Source organism: Prunus avium, chromosome 3 (genome assembly GCF_965620075.1).
Source record: "Prunus avium chromosome 3, drPruAviu1.hap1.1, whole genome shotgun sequence".
In the NCBI taxonomy this organism is placed as follows: domain Eukaryota; kingdom Viridiplantae; phylum Streptophyta; class Magnoliopsida; order Rosales; family Rosaceae; genus Prunus; species Prunus avium.
This window is the reverse complement of record NC_142286.1, coordinates 2196871-2211497: the sequence shown is the minus strand read 5'-3', so window position 1 is coordinate 2211497 and position 14627 is coordinate 2196871.

Here is a 14627-nt window from a genome sequence, read left to right as displayed (position 1 = left end):
GGAACCTATTTTACTAATTAAAAATCAATTTAAAAATCAATGAGAAATGAAAAATAGTACATGTCCCTTTGTTAGAGACATAAGTTATCTTCCCAGTGTTTATTTTTTGCCTTACACATTAAGGATTAAATGTGATAATTAATTGGCTTATAAAAGGCATGTCACTACCTATATTATAGAAAGTTGCATATACCGTTAAATGTAAGTTTATTTATTTATTTTTTGTTGGAGCTTAAATGTAAGTTAAAAATCACTCTTCAATTAAAGGTAAGTATCTTTATAGAGCATCTGCTTCAGCAAAAGACAAAATAACGGTAAGAAAAAAAAAGGACCCTAAACTAGCCTAGGGGCTAGGCGCCCGCCTAGGTCTTTTAAATTTTTTTTCCTGACTTTAAAGAAAACCTACGTCAATAACGTGGTGATCAGAGCATATGCGTGTACAAAAATCAGTGATGCGAATGAAACTCTTTCTTCGTTTGGGTGGTTGTTATTGTATAAGCAAATGCTCTGCGATGGCATTTCCCCTAATTGTCTCACTTTTCCGTTCCTTGTAAAATAATGCACAAGTAGGGTTGATGGTGGCACATGCCGGAGTTTCCATGAACAAGTCGTTAAGTATGGGCTCGACATGATGTTTTTGTTCAAAATTCGTTGATTGGTATGTACTATGCATGTGGGTTTCTGAATAGTGCACGTACATTATTTGATGAAATGTTGGAATGGATGTTTTGTGGAACCGATGATTAAGGGGTATTTGAGAAGTGGGAATCTTGATGAGGCATTGAATCTGTTTAGGAAGATGAACAAGAGAAGCATTATTACTTCGAAGCAATAATAAAAATAAAAATTTAGTTTTATACCCAATCTTAGACATAGTCTTATAAAGAAATCCTATACCATTTAAAAACTATAAACACACCTAAAAAAAAACCCAAAAATCGACAGCTGTCAATTTTTTCAATTTAATAGCAGTTTTTTAGTTTATTTGTGTGTTAAATACCTATATTGCCCTTGTACTACGGATTTGAGAGAAAAAAATCAGATCTGCCCATATCTGCCAAAAAATCAAAAAACTAAATCTGCCAAAAAACCAAATCAGATTTATTTTCTCCTTTCTCGCTGGTGCTTTCTCTAGTGTTGGAGTAAGATGAGCTTCCATTGAAGCTCAGTCTTAGGTCCAACTATATTCTTCATCTTTAATCTACAATTTTCAATATTCCACCTTCGATTTCTTGTTCTAAAATTGTGCTTCTTTTGATATATATATATTTTTTCGGATTGTTCAAGACCTCGAACAAACCTAGATCAGATGCTCTTAGCTCTACTCCTCATCTTCGAGCTCTACTGCTCTTTCGCCACGTCGTCGTCGTCATCGTCGTCGTTGTCATTATCATCGTCATCGTCGTCGTCGTTGTCGTTTGGTTTGGACTTGAGATTTTTGATCTTTTGCTTCAATTATGTGTTTCTCTTCGGATTTTAGTTGATTTTTGAAATGTATTTTAAGCTTTGATGATCGATTTATCTTTTGTTACTATTTAAGTTATGGATCTCATTTTTGTTTAACGATGTACTTCTATGATAGAGTATTAACAATGTACTTCTATAACATAGTATTAACAATGTACTTCTATGACATAATAGTATTAACAATCTGGGCTCAGCTTGTTTTGAGTTGGTATGGTTTGTTCTTTCTTCATCTTTTCTTTGGTGGACATGTATTAGAAATAGCAACATGACAAGCATTAATCAACATGACAGTAAACTAGCAGTGTTATTACCCTAGACTGGAACATTACAGGGGTAGACATGCATTAGAAATAAGATGTCATAGAAAACTAGCAGTGTTATTACCTAGATTGGAACATTACAGCCATTAATCAACCTGACAGTAAACTAGCAGTGTTATTACCATAGACTAGAACATAACAACCATTAATCAACATGACAGTAAATGTGTGGAACATTATAGTCATTAATCAACATGACACGTAAATGACGCTATGGTTTTCAAGACGTTTTGTTTGTAATGAATTATTTGGGTTTTTTTTAATAAATAAAATTGGGCTGGGCTTGTTTTGGGTGCTATTTAAGTTTTTCTGTGTTGGACTTCTTTTTTAAGTTGATCAATGACAATCATGTAATTTATAGGAACTTAAACACCAATTTCTTTTGTAGTAAATGAGTTTTAGGTGTGTTTCTAAAGTACATTCCATGTGGGTTTTTTATTTATTATTATTTATAATTTCAACCCTTATTTTGAGTATATTAATGAAGCTCCTAATAAAAAACCGTAGTATGCGTCACAATGCGGCTATACTATTTTTAAAATCGTAGTATTAGCGTCGTTCAGATAACTCTCTCCCTTCTTCCTCACGCAGAGTCTGAGCCTCTTTGGCTGTGTTTCCAGACATGGGGAAGAAGACGAAGAAGCCAGGAAAAGGCAAAGAGAAAGCAGTGAAAGCTGAGGAAAAGAGAGCTCACAGAGAGACCAGGAGCTCTCACCTGAGGATGACATCGATGCCATTTTGGTAATTTCATACTCGAACTATATATATGTCTGTCATTTTGTGCTTGTTAATTATAGTTATGGATCATTTGAGAACAGCTGAAATAGTTTGTGGGAGTTTTAAACAGTGTGGGGAAAAGGCCGATTTTTCACAATCGTTGTCTGTGATTCTCATATGTATGTCATTTTGTGCTTGTTAATTAGAGTTATGGATCATTTGAGAGCAGCTGAAATAGTTTGTGGGAATTTTAAATAGTGTTGGAAAAATCTGCCTAGGCGGCGACTAGGAGCTTGGCGGCCGATTTTTCGCAATCGTTGTCTGTGATTCCCATATGTATGTCATTTTGTGTTCGTTAATTAGAGTTATGGATCATTTGAGAACTACTGAAATAGTTTGTAGGAGTTTTAAACAATGTTGGAAAAATCGGCCTAGGCGCTGGGCGGCCGATTTTTTGCAATCGTTGTCTGTGATTCCCTCTCCTTTTTTGTTATTGTTTTGAAGATTCTGTTCCCTATTTTCTATCTGATAGTTTATTTGCACCAAGGGTATGATGATTGTGGAAATTCAGAATTCCCATCTAGATTCATTGCAAGAATTTCCTAAATTGTATGTATTTTGCAGAGAGATGAGAACTTAATAATATATGTTACTGCCTCAATCTAAAACTATTATTATACTCAAGTATCAACGGAGACCAACTTTTACATCCCAAAAGATAAGTATCTTGCTGTAATTTCATTGATATTATTTAATCTACTATGTCAATGTAAATTACAATTTTCTAATATATATTTATGTGATGCTTTGCAGGAAAAGTAGTATCCATAAACCAAAATTTCCAACAGAACATATGGCACTATCATGGAGTGTGTCAAGTTGGGAGGGTTGTTGATAAAGGATATAGAGTTCTTGGTATTGATTCTCTGAGGGTTACTGATGGTTCAACGTTTTATCACACCCTGGGTGCTAATCCTCAAGCTACTGTCATGATGCTTGGAAGGCAAGTATGCTTGGAAAACATATCATATATACATAATCTTCACGAAAATCTTATATTAATTGCTGATTAAACCTGCATTTTGGTTTCGTTTGTTGTGCATGTGCTGCAGATACATGGGGCAAAGGATTCTGCATGACAGATTAGTCCATGGATCAAAAAAGAAAATTGATCTGGTCACTTGTGTTTCCCAAACATAATTAAAGTCAATTAGTGATTACTGGAATATATGTCTCTGAGACATTTGAATAATATTGTAGAGATATATTGGAACCTAAAATTTTAAATTCTATATAGTTGATGTCAAGTTTATTTTAATATCATCACATTTGGTGTTGAATTGATCAGATCTGGTATGGTTCAAGCAAAACTTTCTGTACTCAGCTAGACTAGATTAGCCTTCCTGTGATTAAATATTTGCCTTGCTATTAAAACTAAATTAGCTATAAAAATAATTAGTTAGTTTTTGTTTATTTTTTTAAGAGTGTAATTAGGAAGGAAACTAGTAAGGAGGTGAGGATGACACAACACAACTGCTGGCAGTTTCAGAACTTTTGATCACATGGGCTGCTCTAACTTCATGAAGTCTGTTCGGTTCATTTTTACACATGATTTTTCATGTTATTCACCCACTATTTTGAGTTAGTTCTTGACATTTTATAGCTTTTTACTTCTTTTTTGTGTTTTAATAGGTTTTACCTTGGTTTGTATGAAAATGAGCTAAAAGTGCATTATTTGATATAAATTCTGTTTTTGTTCATTTTCGTAGGTCAACTTCGTGGCCTTGGATCAGCATGTTCCGGTCCTTGGATGAGGTGATGATCTTCATAAGACTTGTTCCAATGGATGTTAACTACAACATATCCAAATTTGAGCTCCATTGGGCAAGTGTAGCCTATCCAGCTGATCGGACAATTGACGCTGGCTCTGGATGTTTGTTTTGGCCCAGTTTTCACCCCCACTTAATAGCATTTTATTTCTACTTGTTACCACACCTTTTGGTAACAATGGATTGCATTTGAGTGGCATTTCCTGAGTCAATTGGAGCCTTGGATTATACCTTAAAACAAGGTTTCATCATTTGCAAGGGGACAATGGGCAATAGCTTTAGAGAAAGAATAAGTTTTATACTAAAAGAAAAGCTGGAAAGGAGGAGAGAGAGAAGTCAAAAGGGATTGCAATCAGATTTGGGGGAGTTTTTGCAACGGGAGAGAGGGTATTCCACCATTCTACACAATTGAGAGCAGATTTTGGAGCTTGGAGCTAGGAGAAAGACAAGGTGCAGTCAAGAAAAGTGGAGAAGAAGACTTCCACCATTGATGATCTTGAAGCTTTCATCATTTTCTGAAAATCTGTAAACTCTTTCTAATTTCATTTTGAATTTGTGTTTGAAATGATTATGAGGAACTAAACTCCATAGCTAGGGCTTAGGTTGAAGCCCTAAACATGATTACCTTATTGTTTTGATGCTTGAGTGTATGAATTTCTAGATGTTGTTGATGAACCCCATTCACTAATTGAATTTTATGATATGTGTTTGCTTCCTTTGCTTAATCACCTTAGGTTGTATGCATGTAGCTAAAGTTGAGAAGTTGTGTAAGATAACCAAGAACACAATTTCTAATTAGCAACAAATGATTGAACTTGTTTAAGTGAGCATCATGTGAATTGGTTTCTTGACAACAATTGATGAATTCCAATTCACCAAATTAATCTATCCTTGATGTGTGTTTTCCTTGATTGATTACCTTTGAAAGCATGCTTCTTGAGGTTGTTGGGATTATGTGTATCTTCATGTTTTCCTAAGCAATAGATGGATGGAGTAAGAACCATCCATGTGAATTGGTTTCTTGAATACCTAATGTAAACACCATGCTATTAGGGTTCTTGTGATGTTCATATTCTCTTTGAACTTAATGGGTTTTCCTTGCAATCGAATCGAAGTACGAACCATACCTAGGTTCGGTTATGAGGAGGGCACAAGTATTGTAGCACGAACCATGCACTTTACGTATATTAGAGAGAATCAATGCGTCTTGAGCCACGACCCATGGTCTTGATTGCGAACATCTTCATCAATACATTTAGAGTTCATCACTTGAGTATCCATGAACATTGGTAGAATTGTTTAGGGTGGATTCCGAAACCCTAGTGTTTGTTACATTTTAATTTCACATTTTGATAATTCATCTCTGCCATTCACATTTAAATTCAAAGTCCATTTACTTTCATGCAATAGAAATAGGTCACTTGAACCAAATCAAAAAACCCCCCCAATGTGTGTGTGAGTTGCGTGTTTGACACGTTTTGTGTCTTTGTCACTGAATTTTGTTTGTTTCGTAATTGTTTTGGACTTTTGGTCCGCGTTGTGTTCTTGCATTTTCTGTGCTGATTCCAACCGTATAAAGAACGTGAATTTTGGATAAACAGTTGGAAAGTTATAGGTCAAAAACTGGACAGAGGTCGAAACTGAAAAACAGAGAAACGAATCTGTCCAAATGGTGATAAACGGGTGATAGAAAGTGCTGTTTGTGTTTTTCTTTGTTTTCTTGTGTTGTTTCATTTCTTTTATCTTCCTTACTTCATTTTTAGTTTCCAATTTGTATTGTGTTTGTGTGTTGTGTAAAATTAGTGTTCTTTACGTACTCAAATTAGAACTTATAGGAAACCGACAAGTTCTTCGTGGGATCGACCCCGTACTTACATAATCTATACTTCATTAGATTCGTGCACTTGCGGGTATTTTTAATTGGTTGTTTGCACATTAATTTGTGTCCTTTTAGGAATGCAACAATTTTTGGCGCCGTTGCCGGGGAACTGGCACGGTTGCTTATTTGTTTTGTTTGAGTATGTTTAGAGTACTTAGTTTTATTTTTGTTTATTGATTGTTGTTTCATTTTATCTTGATTTATTTTTGTTTCTTTTTCTTACAGGAACATCCGAGGAGTCACCTCCACCATCTCCAATGGCAGCCGCAACTGAAATTGTGGAACTTACTATGTAAGAATACTCCAATAAATTTGTGATGGAAGAAGCAAATGTTTTTGGCTCATTTCATAATGAATTGCCTATGAATGAATATTTCCGACAAACATACAATTCGGAGTGGAGAAATAATTCAAACTTCTGGTGGACCGACAATCCAAATTTTCAACAAGGGTCATATCAACCATATCAAGGCCAACATAATACTTGTCCACCTTATGGTCAACCCCAATATTATAATCCACCACCACTTAGTCAATCTCACCAACCACCTCAAGGACCAACTTTGGAAGAAATTGTTGCTTCAATGGTTAGACACACAGATAGTTTCATCATGCAGAGGAATGACACCCATATGCAGAGGAATGATACCCACATGCAGAAAATGGTTAAGGCCATTGCCAATCTAGAAAATTAAGTGGGGCAAATTGTCACATCTTTGAGTCAAAGGGAAGCTAGGATAATGTCTAGCCAAACAGTGATACAAAATGGGCGTGAGCATGTTCAAGCAGTTACCTTGAGAACTGGTAAGGTAATTGGTGAAATTGATGGTTCTAAAAATTTGATTCACAATGTTGATGAAATGCAGGTTGAGCAAGTGATTGGGCCTAAGGAAAATGATGAAATCAACAAGGGGGAAGATAAACAAGCAGCATCTTCACCTGAGTGGATCCCAAAGCATGAACTTGCAAGAAGGGCAAGAAAGGAGAAGGTAAGTCGTGAACCTACTGATGAAGATATCTTACATGCTCCTTTTCCTCACAGGTTGATGAGTTCTAGGAAAAATCAACATGCCAAGGACATATTGGAAACTTTCAAGCAAGTGCAAGTCAATATTCCTTCCTTGGATGCAAACAAGCTCAAGGAATGCGAAACTGTTGCATTAACGGAAGAGGTTTCTGCTGTTTTGCAAAGGAAGCTTCCTCCCAATTTGCAAGATCCAGGAAGTTTCACAATTCCTTGTATAGTTGGTGATAAATTATTTGAGGAACCTTTAATTGATTTCGGTGCTTCAATTAATCTAATGCCATATTCTGTTTTTGAAGTACTAAAGGAAGACAAGCTGAACATCCATGTTCCAAGCACCAATCATATGTTCAATGTCACTCCTTCTACTCAAATGAGAAGGCCACCCGACCCTAAATTTGTGCCTCCTCCATCTAATCCACGTATTGAAGAGCGCTTAAAATTGCTTTTGAAACCTACTCATGTGCATAAAAAGAAAAGAATACGAAATGGGTTGATTAGATGGCAAAGGGATTTGAAGAAACTTCATGTTCGGCACAAGGAGGCGATTGAGCCAAAACCCCCCAAGTGACCCAAGTATGTTGGAAGTCCGGCAAAAGACTTTAAACTTAGCGCTTCTTGGGAGGCAACCCAAGGTGAATAGAAGAAGTTTGTTGTCGTCCTAATCGCTTCAAAGTGGAGTTTCTCTAGACTCAAACTTACTTTTATTTTACTTTATTTATTTATTTTCCTTTTGAGTTAGGATTTCAATCTCCAACCAAGGTAATTTCGATTTTCTTGTTGTTTCTCTTTGTTTTTCTTACTTTTACTTTCCTTTACTTGTTTGTGTTTCTATTTTGTTGTTAAGTTTGGGAAGTAAATTGCTTCATGATTGCACACACTGAACTTTGGCTCAAATGTTTATTTCATTCCATACATGTGATTCCAAACACAAACTTGAAAAAAAAAAAAAAAAAAAAAAAAACATAAATTTCTCAATCACATGTTCATTGTTGCATTTTGCACCACCTGAGGCTTCTGCTAATTGCCTCTGTCTGTTCTTGCTTGTAGAACCTGCAAAAGTTCTACATGATCTTCATTCCTCTTTTGCAGCATCTCTACATGCTGGCTGGCACTGTAGAGCCGCTTCTGCAGGTCCGCCACCAGAGCTTTCAGGGCCGCCACCTCCTCACTCAGTGCCCCGCACTCTCGTGTTCTCGCCAGTAGGCGCATGCCCAAATTTGTGGCCGAGACCGCGTTGAGTACGGTTAGATTGTGGGACTCGTCCACTGCCATCTGGTCAGACCTCTGCGCCACATGCAGGTGATCTGCAACTGTCAGTCTGCTGACAGTCATGCCCTCCGGCATTACTGCCCTTCGCGGCACCACCTCAGAGAAGTTTGAGGCCGAGCCATGGTGGTATGAGGAGTTTGGGAAGATAGGGTTTGGAGGAGCCCTTATCTGGGAATTTGGTGGTGCTAGTGACAGCTCAAGGTTGAGATCATCAAGGTGAGTACATGTGGATGCCATTGTTTTGTTTTTGGATGTTTTTGATGGTTTTCCTTGAGTTTGCAGAAAGAATTGCAGGGTACTCTTCCGCTTGCAGAGGCGTGGCTTAAATAGACATATGCAGATGAGAGGGAGAGCCAACGCCATTTCGGATTTCCCGGGCATGCTCGACCTAATCGCTTCAAGGGGGAGCACATTAACTTTCACTTTACTTTTCTTTTTTCCGTGTTTTTCTAGTGTTTTGTGTTTTTGCCTTTCCCTTTCGGCTATCACCTTTGTCTTATTTTAGTTAGGAAAGTGTGTTTTCCCTTTCGGCTGTCGTCTTTGTTTTGTTTGGGAAGTGTGCTTCTTTTTCTTTTGCAACTTCATTTTCTTTTATTTCTGAAAAAAAAAAAAAAAAAAAAAACAACAACAACAAACAAATACACGGAAAGGGCAAAGACAACCAGGCACACCACTAATACATTAGAAATTATTCTTTCACAGTGCTCGGTGTCTCGGCCATTGGACCTTTGAGTTTAGCCCTATGGCTATCCTCTTCCGGGGCTTCACGCACAGCCTCTTGGGGCTCATCACTCGAGCTCCCAAAGATCGCACTCTTAGCTTGAGCATACCTACTCTCGCGATCGGTTTTCTTGCGTTTACCCGGTTGGTCCAGGTCCTCCAGCTGCTTTCTCATGTCATGGGCGTAAACACTTACCATCTTTGAGAGATTTTGGTTCTCTTCCCGCAACGCCTCTAGCTGGTGTCGATTCACCTCCACTATCCTTGCCCTTTCCCTTTTTAAACTTTTAATAATACTCTGGCACTCTTCCACCATACTTCGCTCCGCCGCCAACTGACCTCTTAGCACCTCCACTTCATGGGACTTCGCAAGTAGGCGATGACCCACACTTGCGACTGTTGCGGTGCTTTGCACGCTTAGTGCCAGAGCATCGCTCACGACCCGGTTGTCATCCCTTGATCCCAGCACCCGTATATCCTTGGGAGTTACTAGATTTCTAGCAACTCCAAGGGCAACATCGTTGTCCAGCAGTATCGAGTCATTCACTGTCACGTGCCCCCGTGCAGAGGCAAAGTAGGGCATCCACACTGGTGCCACTGCTTGGCCCCGAGTCTGAGTCGGTGGAGCTAGGTTGAGATCCAGCGAGAATGGGTAGGAAGAAGCCATTTGAACTTTCTTTTCTTTTGTTCTTTCTTTTCTCTGTTGTGTGTTTCTGCGTTTGTGTGTTTTTCCCCAACTCTTTCTCTTCTTCTTTTATAGAGTTAGTTTCTACGTAACCCTAGACACGGCGCTTCTGCGTTTTGCGCGGCCCTTACGGCCTATCCCCTTAGGTCACCTCACCTGGTCCCCAACCCCTTTAATTACAGTTCTGCCTTTCAGCACTTTTGAGAAACAAAAGTCGTCACACCTTCCTATGAAGCCAATAATTCTGGCTTGGGACCGAGAGAGAGACCGCTGCTTGTCGACACGTCTCTCACTTTGTTTCCCGTGACTCACAGGTGCCGAGACTTCAGGGCCCACTTTTTTCTATTTTACTGAGTCCTCGCTCTTTGTGCTTCTGACTTGGTTTCTCTGTTTTTTATTTTTTTTATTTTTTTATTTACTTTCTTCGCTTTTGGGCTTTCGTTTGGGTTGGGCTTTCATTTGGTTTGTGCATTTCATTGGGCTGGATTTCTGCATGTGTAAGATTGTTGTTAGGGCTTACTGTTTGGTTTTGTTTGGTGTTGTTTTGTTTTGTTTTGTTTTGCAACCGTGTTGTAGTTGTTTTTCTTTTTTGTTTTTGTATTTACTTGCTCTTTCCCTTTATTTCTTGTTATAACGTTGTTAATGCCTGAATTCTTTAACATTGAGGACAATGTTTATTTCTAAGTTTGGGAAGGGATAGCAAGTCTTTTTCGTTTCGCTTAAATTCTTGCTTTAATTTGTTCTGTTTTCTTTTCAGTTTTGAGTCTTTTTTGTTTTCAAGTCACTTTCCGGACATATATGATGAGATTGTGATGAATGTTTACATGACTTGATTGAAGATGTTAAAAAAAAATAAAAAAAATAAAAAAAAAAATTTGTTATTCACTAAATGGCATCGTTCTAGCATGATATGTTTGAAACCCTCTATGCACTTGCCATTTGTTTCATAATTCTCCAGTTGAGGGACTTGCATGATCCAAAGAATTGTATCAAGCATGAATTAGACTTGTATAACCATATAATGTGAGCTTTGAGCCTTGTGCTTCAATTCATGAGTGTTATACACATATTCTTACTTTTCTTGTCATCTGAGTTGTTGTCTGATCTCATTATTCATTGATTTGGTTGAGCACTTAAAAGTTACTCATTCTTGTGCAATTTGATTACATGACATTTGAGAAATGATATTAAGGCCCTCTTTGGACCGTTTGTGCCTTTCAAGCTAACCCTATGCATGCTTAAGCATGATTTTCCATTGTTAACCACCTTGAGCCTATATGTATGCCTTTTCTTTCAAGTAACCAATTATTACTTCTAGCCTTAGCCTGAAAAACAAGAATTCACCTTTCTAAGGAACTCGTGAGCTTTAATTTAGATGTGTTTTTCATGCTAAGTTTGGGAAGGGTTATTACATTCTTTAAAAAAAAAAAAAAAAAAAAAAAGTACTTCACTCAAAGGGTGAAAGAAAAGAGAAAAGTCGTGGTTAAGTGGCAATGGTTTCAATTTCAATTCCATGTTTCTTGGTTGTTCAAATGGAAGGAAGGAGTGTGAATCATAATTAGTGGAGGTATAAGGCTTTGTGGTCTATTTGATCACCAAAAACTGAGTGAAAATCTCAAGCGTGATGTTTCAAAGTCTTTTAGTCAACGATTATATGCTCTTACATTGTGAGTTCCTTGGACTTTGTTGTATCCATATCCTTCATTTCTTACTCACCTTACACCCTTAGCCCCATTACAACCTATAATAAAGACCTAAATTGATCCTAAATGTCATGTGGTTGATTTGCACACATTTTTCAGCTTTTAAGTGTTTAGCATCCTTCTTGAGATCATATTCATGCATGTTTTTCATCTTGCTAATTTTGAGTTAAGTCCCGTATGGTTTAACTCTATTCTCATATTTATTATTGAGTGATGCATTGTAACCCTCTTCCGAGTGATTCATTTGTGAGAGGACAACTTTGGTGAGATTTGAAGTTACATTTGTGCTTGGTATGATTTTTGAAGTTGTGTGAAAACTGAAATTGGAGAATGAGTTCCATTTGGCCATCACACAACTACACTTGAGCATGTTGTGTTATGAATTTTGCCGCTTTGTGAATAATGTGTAAACTGAGTTTTTCTTGTGAAAACTTTTGAGTCGTTTGCATGAGTTGCTCTCTCCTTAGAAAGTGTTCGGAAAGTTTTGTTTCGAGTCTTGTTTTAATTTCTGTTTTGCTCGAGGACTAGCAAAAGATAAGTTTGGGAAGTTTGTTCGGTTCATTTTTACACATGATTTTTCATGTTATTCACCCACTATTTTGAGTTAGTTCTTGACATTTTATAGCTTTTTACTTCTTTTTTGTGTTTTAATAGGTTTTACCTTGGTTTGTATGAAAATGAGCTAAAAGTGCATTATTTGATATAAATTCTGTTTTTGTTCATTTTCGTAGGTCAACTTCGTGGCCTTGGATCAGCATGTTCCGGTCCTTGGATGAGGTGATGATCTTCATAAGACTTGTTCCAATGGATGTTAACTACAACATATCCAAATTTGAGCTCCATTGGGCAAGTGTAGCCTATCCAGCTGATCGGACAATTGACGCTGGCTCTGGATGTTTGTTTTGGCCCAGTTTTCACCCCCACTTAATAGCATTTTATTTCTACTTGTTACCACACCTTTTGGTAACAATGGATTGCATTTGAGTGGCATTTCCTGAGTCAATTGGAGCCTTGGATTATACCTTAAAACAAGGTTTCATCATTTGCAAGGGGACAATGGGCAATAGCTTTAGAGAAAGAATAAGTTTTATACTAAAAGAAAAGCTGGAAAGGAGGAGAGAGAGAAGTCAAAAGGGATTGCAATCAGATTTGGGGGAGTTTTTGCAACGGGAGAGAGGGTATTCCACCATTCTACACAATTGAGAGCAGATTTTGGAGCTTGGAGCTAGGAGAAAGACAAGGTGCAGTCAAGAAAAGTGGAGAAGAAGACTTCCACCATTGATGATCTTGAAGCTTTCATCATTTTCTGAAAATCTGTAAACTCTTTCTAATTTCATTTTGAATTTGTGTTTGAAATGATTATGAGGAACTAAACTCCATAGCTAGGGCTTAGGTTGAAGCCCTAAACATGATTACCTTATTGTTTTGATGCTTGAGTGTATGAATTTCTAGATGTTGTTGATGAACCCCATTCACTAATTGAATTTTATGATATGTGTTTGCTTCCTTTGCTTAATCACCTTAGGTTGTATGCATGTAGCTAAAGTTGAGAAGTTGTGTAAGATAACCAAGAACACAATTTCTAATTAGCAACAAATGATTGAACTTGTTTAAGTGAGCATCATGTGAATTGGTTTCTTGACAACAATTGATGAATTCCAATTCACCAAATTAATCTATCCTTGATGTGTGTTTTCCTTGATTGATTACCTTTGAAAGCATGCTTCTTGAGGTTGTTGGGATTATGTGTATCTTCATGTTTTCCTAAGCAATAGATGGATGGAGTAAGAACCATCCATGTGAATTGGTTTCTTGAATACCTAATGTAAACACCATGCTATTAGGGTTCTTGTGATGTTCATATTCTCTTTGAACTTAATGGGTTTTCCTTGCAATCGAATCGAAGTACGAACCATACCTAGGTTCGGTTATGAGGAGGGCACAAGTATTGTAGCACGAACCATGCACTTTACGTATATTAGAGAGAATCAATGCGTCTTGAGCCACGACCCATGGTCTTGATTGCGAACATCTTCATCAATACATTTAGAGTTCATCACTTGAGTATCCATGAACATTGGTAGAATTGTTTAGGGTGGATTCCGAAACCCTAGTGTTTGTTACATTTTAATTTCACATTTTGATAATTCATCTCTGCCATTCACATTTAAATTCAAAGTCCATTTACTTTCATGCAATAGAAATAGGTCACTTGAACCAAATCAAAAAACCCCCCCAATGTGTGTGTGAGTTGCGTGTTTGACACGTTTTGTGTCTTTGTCACTGAATTTTGTTTGTTTCGTAATTGTTTTGGACTTTTGGTCCGCGTTGTGTTCTTGCATTTTCTGTGCTGATTCCAACCGTATAAAGAACGTGAATTTTGGATAAACGGTTGGAAAGTTATAGGTCAAAAACTGGACAGAGGTCGAAACTGAAAAACAGAGAAACGAATCTGTCCAAATGGTGATAAACGGGTGATAGAAAGTGCTGTTTGTGTTTTTCTTTGTTTTCTTGTGTTGTTTCATTTCTTTTATCTTCCTTACTTCATTTTTAGTTTCCAATTTGTATTGTGTTTGTGTGTTGTGTAAAATTAGTGTTCTTTACGTACTCAAATTAGAACTTATAGGAAACCGACAAGTTCTTCGTGGGATCGACCCCGTACTTACATAATCTATACTTCATTAGATTCGTGCACTTGCGGGTATTTTTAATTGGTTGTTTGCACATTAATTTGTGTCCTTTTAGGAATGCAACAAAGTCCTTCAGGTATAGGCCTTATTTTTCTTTAGTTGTGATGATTTTTTTGTACATCGTTTGCAAAAGAAAGATTTGAAAAATGATTACCAAATTAACGAATGAGGCATTGCGCACAATCATGGCATGGTTAGAAAGAGATACCCATAGAAGGACTGAAAGTGCAGCAGATTAACTAAAGTCAAACTAATTTGGAGATCCTATAATGATGGCTCACTATAAAAGTGAGGCTCTTTTGTATTCAAGACAGAGATTAC